The sequence below is a fragment of the Amblyomma mixtum genome, chromosome 6 (genome assembly GCF_055824585.1).
Source record: "Amblyomma mixtum isolate Tamu chromosome 6, ASM5582458v1, whole genome shotgun sequence".
In the NCBI taxonomy this organism is placed as follows: domain Eukaryota; kingdom Metazoa; phylum Arthropoda; class Arachnida; order Ixodida; family Ixodidae; genus Amblyomma; species Amblyomma mixtum.
Window position 1 is genome coordinate 30,932,249 of NC_143017.1, and position 22,142 is coordinate 30,954,390.

The 22,142-nt window shown below is 50.1% G+C and overlaps 2 pseudogenes across 1 annotated transcript; both read left to right on the forward strand.

Moving 5' to 3' along the window:
• Positions 1-261: 261 nt before the first annotated feature.
• LOC149338713 (uncharacterized) lies at positions 262-1,213 on the forward strand (annotated as a pseudogene).
• Positions 1,214-17,281: 16,068 nt separating this feature from the next.
• LOC149338714 (uncharacterized) lies at positions 17,282-20,766 on the forward strand (annotated as a pseudogene). Its single transcript, XR_016283450.1, has 2 exons — positions 17,282-17,783; positions 17,954-20,766. The product of XR_016283450.1 is annotated as an uncharacterized LOC149338714 (transcript).
• Positions 20,767-22,142: the final 1,376 nt, after the last annotated feature.

The following is a 22,142-nucleotide window of genomic DNA, read 5'->3' on the forward strand; positions in this document are numbered from 1 at the left end:
TTATTCGAGAACAGCGCAAAAAACTGGGAACGAAAGGGCGAAAATCGCGACTTTTTGCATTGAAATACACAGCAGACACCCGACTTCCGGGACAAGCGGTCCAACTTCCGGTGGCTTCACTCGCGCTCGTCTCGGAAAGCGGGAATGCGGCATCCAGCCACCTAATGGAGATCAGTGTTCCTTCATGATCAATTGAAAGCCTCATCGCCAGTGTCATCACCCACCGATACAAAAGTGCTGCAACCTCCGTCGCCGCTCTGTGGGCTCGGTGGCTGTGCTCCCGCACGAGTCACTAATCCTCTGCTGTTCATCATGCAGGTTGGTGACAAGTATTCTCTGTTTGCAAAAAAAACTAGCAATTATTTCTTAGTGCAGCTGCCGAGCCCGCAGTGCTTTGTTTTCATTGTTGCTGACTGCAGTGATGTTTTGCGTGCCTTGCTGCTCTTGGCAGGAGATGTAGAATCCAACCCAGGCCCTAATACTATCGAGGATGTGCTCGTTGAACTAAAAAATCTATCTGCCGGTCAAACAACACTCATTTCCGAAATACAGGGCCTCAAAACCCAGATAAATAGCACTGAAGTTGCCATAACCAGCTTGACTAAAAGCGAATGACCGATCTGGAGGCCCATTTCCAAGCTCTTTCGGATCTTCAAACTGACTTTGAAGCAATGAAATCTGAGAGTGCTGGGATGGCCCGACAGATCGACATTCTAGAGGCTCGAATAGAAGATTCAGAAAACCGCTCGCGTCGCAATAACCTCATATTCTATGGCATACCCGATACTAACGCATCCGAAAATTTTGCAGGCTCTGAGGAAATAGTCATCAACCATTGCCTTCAGAACTTGAGCGTAACAACTGACCCTGAGAACATCGAACGCGCCCATCGCCTTGGCCGTTACAAATCTAACCACACTCGTCCAATCATCGTCAAGTTTACTTCATCTAAAATTAAAGATGTCATATTATCGAATGGTCATAAGTTTAAGGATACTAACTTCAGCGTCGGCGAGGACTTTTCCCTCAGAGTCCGAAATGCACGAAAGCACCTAGTCGCGTTCGCAAAAGAAAAGACAACGAAATTTGCTTTGAATTTCAAGACATTGCATATTGGTCCCAGGCGCTACGTGTTCGACGAAACCACGAAAACAGTCAAGGAAATAGTAACTCGTCCCTCACAATCAGATTAGCAATCACCTCATCTTGAACCGTCTAGAAACCGTACCACGAAAGCTTCTTTATCTAGCCTCTCGCTCTCCGCTATATACACTAACATCCGTAGTTTTATTCCTAAGCGTGAACTTATTTCCAGCCTTGTTTCGTCATCAAATAGCAACCTACTTATACTAACTGAGACTTGGCTGAGCGGTGACATAACAGATAACGAAGTACTTACTGATCTACCAAACTTTCAGGTTTTTCGGAAAGACCGTAACGATTCACGAGGAGGGGGTGTACTCATTGCAGTCAGCCAAGATTTATCACGTTCCCTAATACAAGATTCATCCGACCTCGAAATGTTGTGGCTAATCTTAAACGCAGCACCTAACACAGTTTTACTCGGCGTTTGTTACAGGCCGCCACACAGTAGTCACGATTTTTCCCGTCAGCTTAATAACGTACTAAGTGATCTGTCCACAAAGCATCCTAATTCAGAAATCTTTCTCTTCGGCGATTTTAATTTTCCGAATATTGACTGGCATAACCAGCCCACACCTATAGCTAACAACGGAGAAACAAGGGAATTCTTAGAATTTTGCAACAACCTCAATCTTACTCAGGTAATACTTGAACCTACCCGCGCAACACAGAACTGTGCCAATATTTTAGATCTCTTATTAACCAATCACCCGGACAGCGTACAGCCCGTTACATACCTACCTGAAATAAGCGATCACAAAGTTATCCACGCTAACCTTGTCCTTACGCCAAACCGGCGCCGCAAATGCCATAAAACCATTCGTCTTTATGACAAAGGGAATTATAACGCCATAAATAATGAACTTAATGCGTTCCTTCAAGTCTTCTCGTCACGTTTTCATTCCCGCAGTATTCAAGAAAATTGGTTACTGTTCAGAGACAAACTAGAAAGTCTAACCAATAGATTCATCCCCCAAATTAGTTTTCGCTCTAATTCACAAAAGCCATGGTTTACTAAAACACTGAAACGTTTGGAGAACAAAAAGAAGCGTCTTTACCGTTCAGCCAGGTCTCAGGGGACGCATAGCGCATGGGTAAAATATGACGAAGCTGAAAAATCATATATCATTGTTATTTCTAATGCCAAGCATACCTTTTTCCACTCGGACTTGCCGAATATGCTCACAAATAACCCCAGAAAGTTCTGGGAAGTCATCAATCCGCATCATGCACCAGAAATAACCCTGACAGATGAGTCAGGCACAGTTTTGACTGATGCTGAGTGCGCCGCTATGTTTAACTCTGCCTTCTCATCCGTATTTACAAAAGAAACTGAAATATCATCATCTTTTTCAGCACCACCGTCGATAATAAGTGATGCTATGCCACCAGTTGTCTTCACGTCATCTGGCATTTGGTCCCTAATTGAAAACATGAAACTTTCATCTTCATCCGGTATTGACAACATTAACTCAAAGCTTTTGAAAAATACCAAGGATATTTGTGCGCAATTTTTATGCCTACTTTTTTTCACAGTCACTGTTAACAAGTCAACTACCACACAATTGGAAGAGCGGTAAGGTCGTTCCAGTCTTCAAATCGGGTAAAAAAAATTCGCCGCTTAACTACCGTCCTATTTCCCTTACCAGTGTACCCTGCAAACTCATGGAACACGTCATCTACTCCAGTGTCATGAGCTTCCTCGACTGTCACAACTTTTTTCATCCTGCGCAACATGGTTTTCGAAAAGGTTTGTCATGCGAAACACAGCTGGCCATTTTTATCCATGATTTGCAAGCTAATCTTGACTCTAACCTACAGACCGATGCTGTTTTTCTAGACTATGCGAAAGCGTTTGATAAGGTTCCCCACAAACGCTTACTACTGAAACTTTCATATTTGAACCTCCCCTCTAATATCTTTAAATGGATAGAAGAATTCCTGACTAACCGCTCACAGTGCGTCATCGTTAACAGCCACAACTCTTGTCCTATTCCAGTAACGTCAGGTGTCCCGCAAGGGTCTGTCCTCGGTCCGCTTCTGTTTTTAATTTATATTAACGATTTACCAACGAATGTATGCAGTAATATTCGGATGTTCGCCGATGATTGTGTAATTTATCGCCAAGTTAATAACGCATCTGACCAAAAATCTCTTCAGGACGACCTTAACCGCATTCAAGAATGGTGTGCTAATTGGTTAATGGAACTTAACCCTCATAAATGTAAAATCTTGTCCTTCACGCGTCGCCGCAACCCGCTTCATTTCCCATACGTAATAGCTAACGTCCCTGTACACCCGGTTTTATCGTACAAGTATTTAGGCCTTACCTTGTGTAGCGACTTGTCCTGGAGCACACACGTTACGAACATAATTTCATCTGCTAATAAAACACTTGGATTTTTAAGACGTCATCTCCGCCTAGCCCCTAGACATGTAAAGTTATTAGCATACAAATCTCTTGTTAGACCAAAATTAGAATATGCTTCACCCATTTGGGACCGCACCAAGCTTACCTTATAAATACACTCGAATCAGTCCAAAACAGAGCAGCCAGATTCATCCATTCATCGTATTCTTACAACATCAGTGTATCAGCGTTCAAAGCTGAATCCGACTTATTGCCCTTATCGCTTCGTCGCTGCATTGCCAGCCTTTGCTTGTTTCATAAATTTTTCCATAATTCACTAGGCCATGCACCCTACATCGTCCCTCCAGCCCGCATATTTCATCGCACTCGTCATCCTTTTCAAGTTTCCAGACCTCGTGCCCGTACTACCACCTTTGCCGCATCATTTTTTTCCCGTACTGCAGCAGACTGGAACGACCTACCCAACAAAATCGCAGCCATCATGTGCTCATCCAACTTTGCTAATAATGTTACCAGTCATGTTTCTTTGTGTTAACACTTGCTCACCAAAATATATGTACCCACCCCTTATGTAATACCCCTCGTGGGTCTTTAAGGTAATAAAATGAAATGAAATGAAATTTCAGTCTTGCGCCGTATCGGGGCGATCTGTTTTCGCCTCGCGCACGCTGACGCGTGCGCGAAACAGGTCAGTGCAGCATTTGTGTCGGTCGACCACGCCAAAGCGTTGGACAGCGTAGACCACGACTACCTTTTCGCCGTGCTGTGCTGGTTTGGCCTGCCTGCAGAGTTTGTGGCAGTTATCCTGGAGCTTTACAGTGGCCCGACAAGCCAGCTTTGTCTGAACGGCGCGGTCGCCGGGGAGTTTTCTGTGACGCGGGGAGTGCGGCAGGGGTGTCCGCTCTCGCCGGCCCTCTTTGTCCTGTCACACGAACCACTGCTGCGCGGGCGGCTTCGGACCGCCGCATCCGCGGTTTCCCCATGGTCGCCCAGGAAACCGTTGTTGTCTCCGCCTATGCAGATGACATTTCTCTCTTTGTGCGGGATGTGGACAGCTTCCTAGCTTTCTTGTGTAATTTTGAGGAGTATGCTTCGCTCTCGGGTGCGGAGCTGAACCCGACCAAGAGCCGCGCACTCGCGTTCGGCTGCTTTCGTGGTCCCCTGCCTGCCCCGGTGCCCTTCGTGGATGCCGTCCGGGTACTCGGAGTCCTCTTCGAACCCGGTGGTGTCTCGCCCCGCGCCTGGGAGGAGGTTCTGTCGCGGGCGACGCGAGCTCTCGCGGAAGCCGCGCCCTACCCCCTCTCGCTCAGCTCAAAAGCTGTCACGGTTAAGACTGTAAGCCAACAGATCGCGTGCGCCCGCCTCTCCGAGGATGACGCGCATAGGACAGCCGCGTCCGAGTGGGCCGATTGGGCCACCGGTCGCTTGAGTGGCACTTTGAGTGGCATAGGCGCTGGGGTGTCCTGCCCACACGCCAGCGCCTATCCGCCTGGAGAATTGTCCCTGATGACCAGTGCGCTAACTGCGGGTCGTCAGAGACGACAGAACATGCGTTTTTCAGTTGTGTGCACGCGCGCACCATGTGGCGCTTGGTATACCGTATGTACAGCGTTCGACCCAACCCCGTTTCTGGACGCTAACGTGGCTTGTTTGCCTAATTGGTCATGGCGGCTACTATGTTCGTCTTGTGGCGGCGGCGCTGCCTCGCTGAGGCGCGCCGTACTCCGGCGCGCACAATGTACCCGGCACTGCAGAACCTCCGCCTCGTCATGTTTAAGTACCTGTCTGACCAGCTAGACAAAGATGGCGAGGCCAGGTTCCTGCGCTGGCGGCACACAAGGTTCTTTGTGGTACGGGGGGCAAGCTTGAGATGCCGGTGCTGCGGTACTAGCCCCTTTCCCCTCCCCCTCCCCCTCCACCTTTGGCAAAGTGCTTTTAGTGCCTTTTTTTGTGAATATGTGTGTCAGTACGCACGGTGGCTATTCTTAGGCCACGCACTGTGCCATTAACGCTTTTCTATGTAGTGGGATATGTTCCCGCCCATCAAGCGATATTTGTATGGACTCGTCAGGTACGGGCTTGGTGCGATTAATATGTTCGTTTTTTTTGTTTATCATTGTACGGAGCTGGCTTCTTAGTGTCCATATGTATTTATTATGCATTGTACTCGTTCTGTTCGTACACAATAAATTCTCTTTGTGTAGTCTGGGAGTCGGAGACCTATCCAGGTCGGGATCTCCTGTTGTATTAGATGGGCACGGCGCGTCGCGCCTTTTCGTGTCTGGTACACGGGTCCACGAGCCGAGCGGCCATCCCCCTATTACAGGACGGTGGCGGGTTTAAAGTTGGCGCTGAACGCCGACGCTCCTGACATTGACTTGTGTGAAACTCCCGCCTCGAGGCTGAGTGAGATGATCTGCTGCAGCCGTCTCACTTGAGACGATCAGCAGAACACCTGTGCGTCCAAATGGAGGGCCTGGGCGTCCGTCAGGCTCCCAAGTGAGGTGAAGGATTTCGAGTGGCACAGGCGCTGGGGCGTCCTTCCAACGCGTCAGCGCCTGGCAGCATGGGGCATTGTCCCTAATGAGCAGTGCGCGAACTGCGGCGCACAGGAAACTGTCACATGTATTCTATGCATGTATGGTTGCGCGAACGATGTGGCGCCTTGTGTACCGAATGTTCCAGGTGCGCGGTGGCCGAGGGGACAGGCGCACACGCGGCCCCTTCGCGCGTTTACCATGTTTGTGCTGTGGCGACGACGATGTCTCGCAGAGGCTCGTCGAACCCCTGCCCGAGCCATGTATCCAGCGCTTCAGAACCTGCGCCTCGTCATCTGGGAATACTTGTCTGCCCGGTTAGCAAATGATGGAGAGCCGCTGTTCCTGCGGCGCTGGCACACGAGATTCTTTGTTGTGGCAAACGGCAGGCTGGAACTGAAGGCTCTGCCTTATTAGCCTGTACCCCCCCCCCTCCATTTCTGGCCTTTCTCAGCTTTGATGTAACAGTGTTGTACAATTGTTTCTCTGCTGGTTTGTTGTAGAGAGCAATTTGGGCTCTCGGCCTGTGATTGGTTTGAAGATCCTTTTGTTGCGCTATTGTTGCTGTTATTGGTGTTGCTAGCATTGTTGGTGCTATTTTGTTGCGTTATTGACGCATTTCTTACACAAGATGCATTTGCGTTGCTCTGAACTGATGGTATGTCTGACAGCGATGTATTTCAAGTGAAGTATATAAATAAACTTCTCTTTGTGTAGTCTGGCGGCAGGCCACGCTGCACTTTTGCTTATCTGTTCTTCGTGCTGCGACTTTTTTTGTGTGTTTTTGTACTCTGTGTGTATGTTTTTTCAGTCGCTGCCGGGTGCAGCCTGACTGGGCCCGCCGAGGACTCGCTGTGCGCTGGTTCTCTGCGAGCTTAACCGTCACCTGGCGACACGGTTCCTGCTGCCTGGGCGGATCATCATCGTTGCATGCTGCATGCTTATTGTTGCATGAACAAGTGCGCACGCTATTGTTCTGTGTCTTTTTCTCTTTCATTTGGCTCGTCGCTTTACGAGAAGTGTGCATGAATTATTTATTTTGTGTGTATTTTCATTTGGCTCGTCCTTTGTGACAAGAAGTGTGCGTGTAATTTTTTTGTCACGTTTTTCACCCTCCCTCCTTTCTTCTCATCTCGCTGGACGCTCCGTCCGACGCGACTCTCTCCTCGACCTACTTTACTCTACCGCCCCTGGCAGATGTCTCTCCCTCTCTTTCGTCCTTGGATCGCTCGCTCGCTCTGGGCGTGTTAGGGCCACCTGTTTTTCTCTCTCTGTGCTCGCTCGCTTTGTGCCGCGCTCGGCCCCTCTCTCTCCCCCTCGCTGTTCGTTCGCTCGCTGCTCGCAGCACGTGCGCGCAACCTATTGTCTCCGTTTTCCCCCTCCCTCTGTCTGTGCGTTCGCACACTCGCTAGCACCAGGCGCGTCCGCTCAGGCCTGTCTCTGCCTCTGCGCCCGTCCGGGCCGCTCGCTTTCTCTGTCTCCTGCTTCCTCCGCTCCTACTCGCACCAGCTCGGCCGCCGCTGACAGCCCGCCGGCGCGTCTCGCTGGCGCCGCCGTAGATAGCCCGGAGGCATCGCGCCACGCGCTTTGAAGTCGCTTCCCCGTGCGCTTGCACTGAGGGAAATCCCTCGCTGCATGTAATCGGCGAAATTCGTCGCGACTTCTCTATTTCTCTCCCTTTATTTTCAGCAGAATGGCGTCCCCCCGACCAGCACCGCATCTAGCCCAAGCCGACCCGGATTGCAGCCGCGCTGCGATGGAAGCACATTAACATTGTGTTTCCCTCTGGCAAGCACGTTCCGATGCACAGAAGAGGGATGCTCTAAGGAGTATGCCCCGGTCGTGTGGACGTCCAGGCGGCAGTCCCTCGTTCGGCACCTGGAGGGCAACCATGGCGTGCGCATTCGTCGGATCGTGAACCTCTGCGCCCTGTGCAACGAGGACATCGGGATCCGACCGACTGTTCACGGATGCCTTGCCGGAGGGAGGTTCGAGGAGGCCGCTGCTGCGGAGAACCGCCACGAGTTCTCTGTCTGTCCGTTAACCTTTACTACCAAGAAGGGACTGGACAACCACCACTTGTGGCACCGCAGGAAAGCGGCCTCAGAGGCTCAGCCGCCCCGCCCCGTGCCGTCCGTGTCTCGTCGCCCGAGGACTCGCCGCTCTCCAGCCTCGTCGGAGGACACCTCGTCGGAAACGGAACCACCGCACTCGCCTCCGTCCTGCCCCGTGCCGTCCAGAACGCTTCGCCCTAGGACCCGCCGCTCTCCAGTACCGTCCGAAGACGCCGCATCGGAAACTGAACCGACGGACTCACCTCCACCGAGCAGCGAGTCATCGTGGTCGCCCCCTCCACCTTCATCGCCTTCTCTTTTCTCCACAGGAAACTCGGACAGCGAAGACGAACCAGCAAGCCCTGCACCAGCCAGCAACGAGCAGCGCATCTCGACGCAGAGCGACCGAGAAGAATCACCTGCACCCACCTTCCCGGAAGAAGAGGACGGCCCAACGCAAGGAGAAGAGGAAGCGGAGACCAGCCACCCCAAGTAGCACTGGCCGATGGCCTTTCATTGGGCACGTCTTGGAATTCTCTTGGTGGCCATCATACTTGGCCAACACCCTGTTTCCTTGGTAGGAAATAACTTGGACACCGTGCTGAATGCAATTGAATAGGACGACCATTGGTCATATTGCTTGGCAACTCTTTGGCCACCGTGCACGATCCGTTCTGAATTCGCTGAATATTCGTATAACACACCCCGGCTAAAAAAATTCATGGGGCACTGACGATCTAAAGAGCGTGAGGCAAAAGGCTTTCCGTGACTGACTAGTCATGACTGTTTAATCACTAACCAGTTGACTAATGACTAAATAGTTGTTACTAATTACCACTAATTAGTCGATGACTGGCTAATGACTAGTTAGTCATGACTAATTATATGGCTGATGACATATGGTTAATGACTAGTTAGTCATGACTTGTGACTTGTATGACTCGTCTTGGCCGGCAGTATGAGCTATTAAATGCTTTCGCCTTAATATTAATTATGCTGTGAGGGCCTGTGCCTGTCTGCATCATTTTTCTTTTGTCGCCACTATCGCACACGTCATTCCGGCGCATGCTTCGTGTTGGTCGGACGGACGCGTGGCCTGCGAGAACGCCGATGAAAGAAATAGTTCTAAAAAAAATTCAGTCGTAATGTGGAAACCATCTGTATCTGAGCGAATATTGCAATTAAATATAACATCAACTTATTTTCCACAGATAATTGCAATCTGTACATGTAAACTTGGCCTAAAAAAGTTTGTTGTCAGCATGATTTTGTATTCGTCCGCCGGGCGCGCCGCACGTGATACTTCTGTCATAGCGGTCAGTGCCGTCTCTGCAGCTGCTTCGTTGTCGCCTGTGTGATCTGCGAAGTTTTGCGACAACGTTTTGCAAGAGTCCTTTTGGGGTATTTAGCTGAACGTGTCCCCGGCAATTGAAACCTCCCGGATCACCATTTCGGGATAGATTTTCTTGTCTTCTGGCGTTGATAAAGGTAAGCCTAAAATTTTTCCTAGCGCAAGTACGCCATGTGTCTTCAAGATCGAGTCTTCAAGAGCGACAGCATTGCCATTCCAACTATTAATTGTTCCAACTGGTTGTTTTGCCATGTTAAAAAATTATAACGCAGTAAAAACCTGCCATAAACTTCCGTACTTCTACGGGAAGCCATACTCTTATGCTCGGGCGACAGGGGCAGGGCCAAAGCCCACCAAAATTGGCTGTTTGGTGCCCCAACCACGCCGGACATACAGGTAGCAGGACGCAGAAGAACACACGTCACTCAGCAGGCATATTGCAGAGCAGGCAATATCGTAACTCAAGGTTTGCTTCCCCTCTTGGCTTGTCCGAAGTCGGAGATTTCTAGTCAACGGCAAAAGTATGATACACTAAACAGTGCAAACACCTCTTTTCCTGCATTTCCTGGCTTGTTAAGCATCAGCTTCACTGTGGAATGTTTCAAAACGTAACACTTTTTTTCTCATAAACTGTCCACAAGTAGCTGTTTAAAGCGTAGAAAAAAGGGCCCAGCGGCATGATCAAGCGTCGCACACCACAATCTTCTACATTTCAAAACAGACAGTGATTGTATCCATTTAGAGATATAAAAACATTCATGTGGCGGCTAGCACATACTTTTTTAGCATTTCCTGCACCCTGGGAAGTTTAAAAAAAGATGCTATCAGGCGCTGTACACCACAGCCTTCTGGAATATGAAAAATGAGGGTTAGAGCTGATCCTTAGCGGAATAGTTCGGGCTTTTGTATGGTACTACCTCTCTGCCACCGCCCCCTCTTTCCATTCAGAGTCAAGTGCGCCATAAGGAAAAGCAATGAACAGCTGGGAAGGAGCACAGGGGCAACACAGGGAGTGGGGAACGAAGGACGTGGCCAAAATGTGGCAGTGGCCGCCACGGAGCCTTGCAGTGCCACCCCTAAAGATGTTCTGTTTTCACCGCTGTTTCCACATCAGCGTTGGTTGACTGGCGAACGGGTGTGGCTAGCAAGAAAGAAAAACGGACAGCATCATCATCTGCTGCTTATCAACCTGGCACCAGAGCTGCACTTGCGTCGCACGGCGTCAAAGCCTGGGAGTACAAAAGGAGCCCTGAAAGCTCGGCCGGGCTCACTTGGCAGTAGGGACCGAGCCTTGCAGTGCCACCCCTAAAGATTTTCCACTCTCATCGCAAGTTAGCTTGGAGAGCTATTTGCTCACATAGTTAAAATTTCAATTCCTATGCTTCGTCGCTGCTGCACGTTGTGCTTTTTTTTAACTCTGTATAGATAAAGTACTGTTGTTCATGTCTGCGGTCTGCATGCAGTGATTGTTAGCCGCTGCAGAATGACCACTACGAACATGGCTAAGGATTTGGTTAAGTTGAAGGAAGAGATGAGGGCCGAGTTGACAAGAGTGAAGGACAAAATAAAGCTAGAGCATAAAGCGCTTCGGGAGGCAATGGAGAGAGACTTGCGCAACGAAATTCGCGAGCTTCGAAATGAGCAAAGGTCCCTGACCAACAGTCTTGAATAAGACCATACAACAATTGAGGAAATCAACAAGAAACTGAGTGATGACATGGCTGTAAGCGCTGTAGTGCCGGAGCCCACATTTCGCTGGCTGGCTTCTCTGAAAACAAGCGCTGCGCGCCCGCTGTCGCTCAAAGCAGGCCCAGACCCTCTCGGGCATGTCGCGACGTGCAGCGTGACTCATCCAGCCACGCCGGCGCCGACACGGACGCTTCCTCCTCCCCTCCTCTCCGTCGGTGCGGGCTCCTCCGAAGCGCCGCCGGCCATCGCCTCTCGACCATTGGTCTAATTTGAACGGTGGCCAGTGCCGTGACCTGATTGGAGGATTTGAACGGCTGGCTGCCGTAACCGTTACCAGCGGCTTTAAAAGCGGAGCCGCGCTGAACCCGAGCAGCAGACGGGCAGCAGAAGAGCCATCACGCCGGAGCTACGCTCGCCGCCGGAGCCGCTCTTCTTCTTTGTGCTAGCCCGTGGTGCTCTTGACCCTTGTATCATGTAAAAGCCCTTGTACATACTGTACATAAAAGTTATTTGACTCACCGTCGCCTCGACCGTTTCCTGGCTCGGACACCCAGACCCAACAGTGGTGGCAGCGGTGGGATGCCCCAGTCCCAACAGCGCTCAACTTGCAACTGAAAATGAGGCACTTCGCACTAGGCTGCATGATGATGTTGAAGGTAGGGTTGTTAGTCGCAACAGTATTCTAGGAAAAACAACATCGACATACAGGGCGGGAAAAAGACAGAGGATAAATCAGTCATCGACATCTTAGCCAAACTCGGAACAGCCTGAACCCATCGTAGAAATTGATCTTGAAGTCTGCCATTGCGTTCCCACAAGCAAGCCCGAAAAAACGAGCATTGTCGTTCAGTTTCGGTCACGGGCGAAACGCAACAATATTTTGCAAAAAGCTTAAAAAACGCAATTTTCCAACGGTGGAAACTAAGCTCATGGAGCACATGGCGTTGCAGCGTCTGAATGAGCGAGCTGCGGAGGTGGATTTGTTTGACGAGCGGCAGACAGGTTTCCATGGGCTGCAGTGCACGGCTGATTCCATATCGGACTCTGCCACAGGACCGGAGCATGCCAGGGGCCCGATCAGGTTGCGCTGCTGTTGCTGCTGGCCGTTGCGGGATCTTCTGACAACGTTCAGCACACACCAATTCTCGCAGTGCTTGAAGGGACCGGTGTGAGCGGGCACCTTTTGCGATAGGTTCGGGGCTTCCTGAGCGGGTACCATGCGTGCACGAGTAGAGAGAAAACTCACTAAGCCTCGTCCATTGCACTTTGGTTGTATTGTGTTGGGTTTAGTGGCACATAAGCATCTAAGGCTATCATGAGCCAAACACAAGGTGTAGAAAAATTGTTTTGAGCAGGAGTTTATGAAAAAAACTAAAAACAACCGTGGTGTATAAGACCTAGAAAGTTATTTCATACCACGTAGTGCAGGTAAAGGGGAAAAATTTCTGAAATGGGTAATGCTAAAAGTTTTAAAGAAGGTCAAGACACCTCAGCGGCCAACCTTGAGGGGTAAAGATATCTAGGCTCCCAACCAATGAAAGTGACACCTAAGCCTTCTCAGGAATGAGAAAGTAGCTGAGGTGTCCATGTGGTGTTTGTATTCTGCTGTTTTTGAGCCGTCACTGTAAAATTCTGTGTAGTTCACATTTTTCTTGTAGTGCCCCGTACTCCTGTAATAAGTGTGTGTGTGTGAAGTTTGTATTCTGCTGTTTTTGAGCCGTCACTGTAAAATTATATGTAGTTCACATATTTTTCTTGTAGTGTCCGGTACTCCTGTAATATATGTCTGTTTGATGTTTGTATTCTGATGCTTTTGAGCCGTCACTTTAAAAATCTGCGTAATTCACATATTTTTCCTGTAGTGCCCGGTATTCCAGAAATATGTGTGTGTGGTGTTTGTATTCTGCTGTTTTTGAGCCATCACTGTAAAATTCTGTGTAGTTCACATTTTTCTTGTAGTGCTCAGTACTCATGTAATATGTGCCCATGTGGTGTTTGTATCCTGCTCTTTTTTAGCCATCACTGTAAAATTCTATGTAGTTCACATATTTTTCTTGTAATGTACGGTACTGCTGTAATATGTGTCCATGTAATGTTTTTTTTTTGCGAAGTGTGTTAATGTGAAGTCACATACAGTGGGAAGGGTGTACCATGGGAACAGTGGGTTGTGCCTTGAGGCGACACCAGGAAAGGTATCCAGCATTTCCAAGCTTTGGCAAATATCCTCAAAGCAGAGGTCTGATTGACTGAGGTTTGTTGTTGAACACTGTTATGGAGGTGCACCTTGTACCTATGGAATAACAGACGTGCTCGGCAGGGAACGCATTTTCAAGACATATGTGTGTTGTATTGGGTTTAATGGCGCATAAGCGACAAAGGCGATCATACGCCAAGCTCAGGGTGTAGAAAATTGTTTTATATAAGATGTTGTACAAAAGTCTAAATGAACGGCGGTGTAAAGGGCCTAAAAAGTTTATGGACATATGTGTATGTGGGCATAGTTCTTCTGTCCGTAAGACGGGGTGCACTGACTTCGATATACAGACTCTCTATGGGGGATATTCTGCATGCGCATTTGAGAGACGTAAACCAAGGTTATGCACTGAGTTCAGTCGCTTTAGATGGCCTCGCAGATCCATACATAAGACATCCGTAGTCTAGGGTAGAACGTAGTACAGACTGGTATATCTGTAAAAGACATGTTCTGTCAGATACCCAGCGTTTTCGAGACATTACTTTGTTTATGTGTGGCAGTAATGTGAGATATTTGTCAAATGTTATTTCCAAAAATTCATCTTCATTTACCTGGAAGTATAATTCCATTTAAGTAGAAGGCGGGATCAAATTTCAAAGCGTTTTTAAGTGAAAAAAGAACACACTTTTTTGTAAGGAGAATTTAAAACCATTTATGTCTGGCCAAACCACAAATTGTGTCATTTGTACTTGATATGCACGTTATTTGCAGGCCATCAACATATAGAGAATACATAATGGACCTTGGATGTTAGCTACGGAATTAATTTTCACGACAATGAGGGTGGTGCTTAAGATACACTCCTGCGGTACCTCATTTTTCCGAATGTATTTTTTGGAAAGGGTAGAACCTATGAGTACATGAAATGAACGCTGAGACAGAGAATCCTTAAAGCAGTTCAGCATCCTTCTAGATTTACCAACCCCCCCAGGAGGATCGCCGCCCCGGCGCCCGGCTGGCCGGGAATTCCTGCTGCCGCCCCCGTCGTCCCAGGAACCCGGTGGAGGTGCTGCCCGCAGCCCCCCACCCCCCACCAGCCACCAGCCTGCTGAACCCGGTGCCCGGCCCGGCACCACCATGGCTTCATCCCGTCCCCCAGGAGGACCGAACTTCCGCGTGCCTCCCCCGAAGGCGCATTGCTTCACTTTCGAAGTGAAGGTAGAGGCCTCGGCCGACAATATTGTCGACGGCATTGAAGCTGTTGTTGGCCCCAAGATGCTGGAATCCCTCCAGAACCAAGGGGGATTTATGTTTTGCGTCGCCGTAGCCTCGGCTGCGGCGGCTCAGAAATTGCTTGCACAGGGGGCCTTCTCCGTGAACGGCACTCCTGTCCCGGTCGCCTGCGTTGGACCAGCGGTGGTCAACATCACCATCTTCCGACTGTCGCTGTTCGTGGGCGACACCTCGATCGCCTCGGCACTAAACCCTTACGGGAAAGTGCTCGAGGTGGGCCACCCCGTTCTCAAGGGCCGGCGGCACGTCGGCAACGGGCAGCGCCTCGTGCGCATGGAAATGCGGAAGCCCGTCCCCAACTTCGTCAACGTGTTGGGACATCGCATCCTGTGCGACTACCGAGGCGTGCGCAAGGTGTGCTCGAATATTCTGCAATAACAAACTCGTTTAAATATTCTTACTTTCCGCGCACAATAAACGATTGGAATGCACTGTCCGAACAGATTGTATCAAGTGATAAATTTGAAAATAATCTTAGAAATGAATTCTTGTGTGCAGATTGATGTGTAATGTATTTCCTTTGAATTGTGTATTTCCTCATTTGTGTGATGTGTAAACCTTTTGCCTATGTAATAACTTATGGCGTTTGTAATTATGCCTTATCTGCCCTTCCTGCTTGGACCACATGAGGTCTGCAGTATTATGTAAATAAATAAATAAAAAATAAAAAACGCCGCACTTCGCCTGTTCACAGGGCGTCGACATCCTGTGTTTACAGGAAACTAACTTCCGCTCCCCACGCGAAGTCACCACTTCCAAGTCTACTTTTTGTGTTGAAGCTTTCTTCTCGTTAACCTGTTCTATTTCGTGCGGTGTTGGCGTCGTTTTTGTCAACAGTTCCCTCCGCTCTTTCGCGCATTGCACCTAAGGCGTCGACGGCCGCACCCTTGCGGTCGACTTCTTCCTGGGTGGAATGCGCGTCAGAGCATTGGTGGTTTACGCGCCAGCCCGCCGCTCCGATTCTAGTTTCTTTGATTTATTAGACTCCTTTTTGTTAGATTGTTATCCCTGTTTTTTGGTTGGCGATTTCAATTGTGTTCTTGACCCTGTTCGTGATGTTCGCGGCCCCGGCCAAGGCAGACCTTACGCCGGGGCTCGCTCACTCCGTGATCTTTGTGTGCAATTTAGTTTAACCGACGCGTGGGTGAAGCTACACGGTGATGTTTTTGGTGCTACATGGGAGCGGGGCAGGTCAGCCAGTCGTCTGGACAAGTTTTTGTTTCCCCGAGAATTGGAGTCTCATTCTCTCTTGTGACATGCTTGCGTTTCCCCCAGGCACCCCACGCATTAGCGACCATCGACCGCTGTCAGCAGTACTGGACATCGGCGGGTGCGCCCCACGTGTAGACGCGTGGCGTATGGATCCATGTCTGCTGAGAGATTGGTCGAGCATGGTAGCGATTGAGCAAGCGCTGGGCGACCCGGGTGTAGGCGACGAGAGTCCCCTCTCCTGGGACGAGAGGAAAGAAGCGTGGCGGTTTGTTTTAGTTCGCGAAGGGAGAGAGCGAACGAAGCGCATCACGGGCGAGATAAACACCACCCTCGCCCGTATACGCGCCGTCCAGCAAGGCGCGCCGCTCATCTTCGCGATGCGCGACTATCTTAATCTTCTGAAATCGCGCTACCGCACGCTTCTTCGCCAATCATCACGAGCCGCGACCCAGGCTTTAGCACAGGGTAGGTCCGTGTCGGACCCCACCGTGCTACGTCAAGTACGGGCGGGTAGCCTCGACGATACGCGTCAGGTCCGCGTCGACGAGGTCGTTTTACCGGACGGGACCAGGAGCAGCAGCGCAACAGTCATCCGTGACGCCTTTACGCGTCATTTTTCGCTGCTGTTTGCTTCTGGGACCGAACGGCGGGGCAACGGCGCTTTTACGGATGCCCTCCATAGTTTTTGCGCTACGTTGCCACAGGTGCCGGACGTTTTAGGCGCGCAGCTTAGCGCTCCGGTTAGTTCCGACGAGCTGTTCGCGACCGTTCAGAGTACGAACGCCGCCTCAGCTCCAGGCCCTGACGGCATTTCCACTAGCTTTTATGCTAGGTTTTTCACCGTACTGGAGCCCCACCTTGTCCGGATGGTGAACGCCTTTCTCAGGGACGGCGAGAGGCCGGAGTCTTTTAGAGAGAGCCGTGTCGTGCTCATCCTGAAGCTCGGCGGGTGCCCATCTGACCCGCAGGCGTGGCGCTCGATCACTCAGCTTAACACAGACTACAAGATCATGGCGTCGCTGCTGTCTAAAAGGTTGAGTAAGGTTTTATCGGTGCTTGTAAGCCCTGCGCAGACCTGCAGTGTGCCCGGATGCTCGGTTTTCTCGTCTCTCGCACTAACGCGTGACTTGTTCACGTTCACCTTGAGAACGGGAATTCCGGGTTGTTTCGTCTCGCTCGATCAGGCTAAAGCCTTCAATCGCGTCCAGCACCGATACCTTTTTGGCGTTCTCGGGGCTTTCGGCTTCCCGCCCGAGTTCGTAGAGTGGTTGGAGCGGCTCTATTCAGACCTCACAGCCCGCTTGCTTTTTAACGGTGCGTTGAGCGACCCGTTCGGCATTCAGCGCGGCATTAGCCACCCTTTGCGGCAGTTTTTTCTGGGCAGGAAAGAGGGAGACCGTCGCTCGCGCACTCCTCCGTCTTCCCACGCGCATGGGCGGGTTTAGCCAACACCACCTAGACGAACTTAAGGCCTCTGCGCTGAGAGCTGACGTCACAGCAACGTCACAAGGATGAGGCCGGTGTCGCGACGCGGCTCTGCTCCTCTAGAGCGGGCGCGCATCGAGGCACCCTAGCCGTGGAAGTCGCGACGGGGCGCGAGAAACCGGTCTGCCCCAAGCATGCCTTCCTTGAATTCCTAGACGGGAATCGGGAATCCACTGCACGTGGCTCCGGCAGGAGCGGTCAGTTGCCTTTCGTGTCCGATGGTGTGTTCACGGCTTATTTGGCTGCCGTCTATTTCTTCTGTGCGCGAGTGCTGTGATGACGCTTCGACATTAACGCAAAAATGCCGAACAAATGTTGTGTGCCTCAGTGCCGAGGTAACTATAAAACGGGACCAAAGGTTCATGTGTTTAAGTTCCCACAAGATAAAGCGCTGCAGCAATCATGGATACGTGCCATTCCACGGAAAAACTTCGTCCCTTCTGAGCATTCCAGGGTAAGAGATGAATAAATTTTTCCATTCGTCCTCTTTTGTAGCTTTTAATTGTAGCACCGCCAAACTTGCAAAACGTTTTGGGTACCTTCTAAATGTGTATTTAATATTTGATCACGGGTTCTTATTTGTAGCAGGCTGTTACTTATATTAGACAAATATTTCTTTTTTAGGTCTGTGAGCATCACTTCACAGACGATGACATCGTGCGAGAGGCGTCATATGTCGACGATGATATAGGTCGAGTGACGACAGCAGAGTTATCGCATCTGCGCCTTCGGTCAGGTGCAATTCCATCATTATTTCCAGGCTGCCCTAGTTACCTATCAAGCACAAAGACTTTAACAGAGGAGCCAGAGGCGAAGCGAACACGCCTGGAAGCTGCTTCAATGCAAAGAGGAATTTCTGAGTCAATTCAGACATTTCGCAATGCCGAGGAAGCGGACAAAATCACCACCTTAAGGGACCTTGCTAGCGAAGTCAGAAGCCATAAGTCACAGTTCTGGCATGTAATTGAGGCCAGTGAGCGTCTCATGTTGGTGCACATCATAGAGGACGAAGCTCCATGGATTAAATATTCAACTGTAATAAAATCAGACCTCAGTATCACATTGTTCTTTGTGAAGAAGCCCCTCACAAGACTGGGCCCTAACTTGCCTATTCCGAGTGCAGCCAGAAGCAAAAGAGAAATAATAGAACTCCTCCAAAACGTTGAGAATTGGGACAAGGGCTTAAATTCAAATTCTGGCGATGCAAACGAAGATATCGGCGACACTATTCGTCTGCTGCTGAACAAGTTTTCCACGACACCAGCCGACGACAAAGCCAAAGCAATAGAATTCCTGAGCGAGCAGCTGAACCTGCTTTTTTTGAAGGAGCGGAGACGGTACTCCGTTGAATTCATGGTTTATTGCTGCATTCTTTTTACGGTATCACCGCACGCATATAAATACATCCGCAGCTATGGATATGTCACCCTGCCCCACCCTATGACCATACGGTCGATATGTTCGTCATTTGGTATGAACCCAAGTCTGGAACATCATGGTCCGACGTTCCTGAGTTATGTTACAAAGAGGATCTCGGAACTCGATGATCGCCAGCGCTTCGTTACCTTGATGGTCGATGAAGTCCATATTAAACCTTATTTTGATTACAAAGGGGGCAATATAACTGGTGCAGCACCGAATTCATCGGAAGTCGCTACCAGTGCTTTCGTCTTCATGATACAGAGCGTCGCATGCCCTTTCAAGGAAGTGGCCCACATTGTGCCAGTGCACAAAGCCGATGGCGAGTTTCTGCACAATTTACTGAAAGATGTGATATGTGGGCTAGAAAACATTGGCTACAGAGTTTTATGTGTAGTCAGTGACAATCATTCTGTGAACAGAAAGGCAATGTCTCAGTTTACAACGCCGCCAACAAATGCAATTTTATATCCGCAACCCTCTGACCCATCGAGACCTCTCTTTTTTGTAATTCATCCAGTGCATATACTCAAATGCATCCGAAATAATTGGCTCAACCAAAAAAACGACCAACTATGCTTTTATTTTCCTGACTTCAATGAAAATTCACACCAGCCTCCACGCATGCGCACAGCATCGTTTGCTACAATCAGAGAAGCTTACAAGCTGGAGAGTGATCAGCTTTTGAGGTACGGTTACTCACTCTCTAGAAAAGCCTTGTACCCGTCTAGCCTTGAGCGGCAGAATGTGAAGTTCGCCTTGCAGATTTTTAATGACTCCCTACCACCAGCGCTTCGTGCTCTTGGAGAAAAACACAGCTTACTCTTTCCTGAAGATACAGCGAGTTTCATTGAAGTTATAGCGAAGTGGTGGAAGGTTGTGAATGTTAAAACCCCATGGAAAGGAAAACGACTGAATGACCGATTTCAAGAGCCAGTTTTTCCTTCGGAGGATGACATGAAGGTGGCTTTCCTCTACAAAATTTTGGACTGGCTTGATTCTTGGAAAGAGAAGAATCTCGACAGCGGGGTGCTCACAAAGGAAACCCATGCTTCTCTGCATCAAACAACCCATGCACTGGTTGAAGTCAGCAGGTATTGCTTCGATGAACTGCAGCTTTCATGCGTCCTGCTCGGCAAGTTCCAGACAGACAGCTTACAGGACCGCTTCGGGAAATACAGGGAACTTGCTGGCTCCCAATATCATGTTTCTATTAGGCAAGTTTACGAGAGCGAAACTAAGTTATGGCTGCAAAATACTTTGCCCACAATCGCAAGTGCTTGCGGAACGAATAGCTCCTTCGATTAGCAATGGGAAGATCTGCGAAAGCAGATAGAAACACCGCATCCTAACTGCAACGTTGTAGTTACGAGAGATGCCTTGTCAAAAATACAAGACATTATCCCCGTCCTGGTGTAAGTGGCAGGATATGCAGTCTACGCGACTCTTAAGAAATTAAACTGCATGAAATCTCGGGCAGCATTGACAGTCGGCAAGACTATCACTGTCTCTGCAGCTGAAAAGTACTATCACTTGGTGAAAGATATAGACCGAGGTGGCCTCATTTTCCCAGCGTTGTTTACTGCAAATGCTGTAACCCACAACTATGTTGCTGTAGAACAAGTGTCCAAGAAAGCGGAGTTCTTGAGGAGCCCGAACCAGCGCCGTCTAGTCACCGAACTCACATTACAGCTGCTTGCAGAACAAGAGTCATCAGATTTTGACACCTGCGAAGATGGGCACACAGTTGAGCTTCTGTTGAAGCATGTGTTGTGGAGCAGTACTAACATTCTGCTCAAAAACTTCTGCCGCAAGCTCAACGATGATGTAGCCGATGCAAATGCTAAGGCTAAGGAAAGAAAAGCTGCAACGCTTTCAAGGAAGTGAAAAGCTGTTTGTTTGTTGCTGGTGACTTTTAAATGTATATATTATTCCGCATCAAGAACAGTATTACAATAATCGAAATGTAAATAAATGTTTTGTACCTGTAAATCTCTCCATGATGTCTCAACTTGAGTAAAAACAATCTTTTGCAGCCAACTGTGCTGCCGCCTCATATCTTCGTGCAGTAAAAAAGAAACATGCATGCTCCTCGGAAAAACCGGTGAGGCCCCATCCCTGTGACGTCACTGGAGGAGCACTGAGCCCTTAAGTTCGTCTAGGTGGTGTTGGTTTAGCCTGCCCAACCTGCGCACTATGTGCAGCGTGCTGGCTGTTAGAGGCGTCCGCGACCTAGTCAACTCCACCGACTACCCAGGCAGAGGGCTCCTCGCCTACCTGCTCGGGACTTCGCGGCGCCTATTTTTTAGTAATTGCACAGGTCCTTCAGCCGAACAGCAGCCGGGGTTCTTCCGGTATGTCTGCCGGACGGCCGAGTCCCTCACCGCCACCCTGCCCGAGGTCGACGTCTCTGAGACGCAGGCCCCCCGCGTTTGCGAGCTCCTTGCCATCCAGGAGGCTACACCAGACCAGCTACAGCGGAGCAGGCAGGTGCGGTGGCGGGACTTGACGTCGCATTCGTTACCACCAGACGTCCGCGACTTCGGCTGGCTGCGAGGCTGGAGTGTCCTTCCGACGGGGGTCCGCATCGCCGCGTGGGGCATCGCTCCTTTTTCGCGGTGTCCCCAGTGTGGTGCGACCGAGACCCTCGAGCATGCGCTCTTCGAGTGTGTAGTGGCGCATACTTTTTGGCGCCTCCTCTCACGCATGTTTTATGTTACACTTGACGCGCGCACTAGGCCGCGCGATTTTTTCCTTCGCCTGCTTCTTTGTGTGGGCGCTTTTGTGTTGTGGCGCCAGCGTGGCGTCGCGTCTCTCCAGGGCCGACCGCAGCGAGCCATGTTCCCTCTGCTGCAGCGGGTTCGGGCGCGCCTCTTCCAGCAGGCGTGCCTGGACCGAGTCATGCTCCCCGAGGAAGAGTTTCTTCGGCGTTGGAGCACCCGCTTCATCGCCGTCGACAGGGGCCGCGTGACGGTGCAGCTCCTGCCTTACTAAATGTGTGCTGTGCGCGGTGGTAGTTAGGTAGTTTTACTGCGTGCTTCCCCCGCGACGCTTGGACACTTCGAACTCTGTGGACCCTTGTGCTGTGAACATTTTGTGTATGCATGGCGACTATTGTCGCTTTATTGTATTATTTCAGTGCCTAGTTCTATAGGGCGACACTAGTCGCTGCGCTGTATTTTCGTTTTTTGTGAGGGACTGTGGTCCCTTTTTCGTGTATATATTGGGGTCCAATAAATTTCTCTTAAATCCGCTAGCGATCGTTTTTCCGTGTGTGTGCTGGTCCCGGCGGGCGCCCCGTTCTCGGCCGCCACCCCGTGCTCCAGCATTCCCGGAGGTACAGCCATCCGTGCCCCAGCGCCTGGCCTGCTGCCGCGGCGCCCAGGGCGTGGCC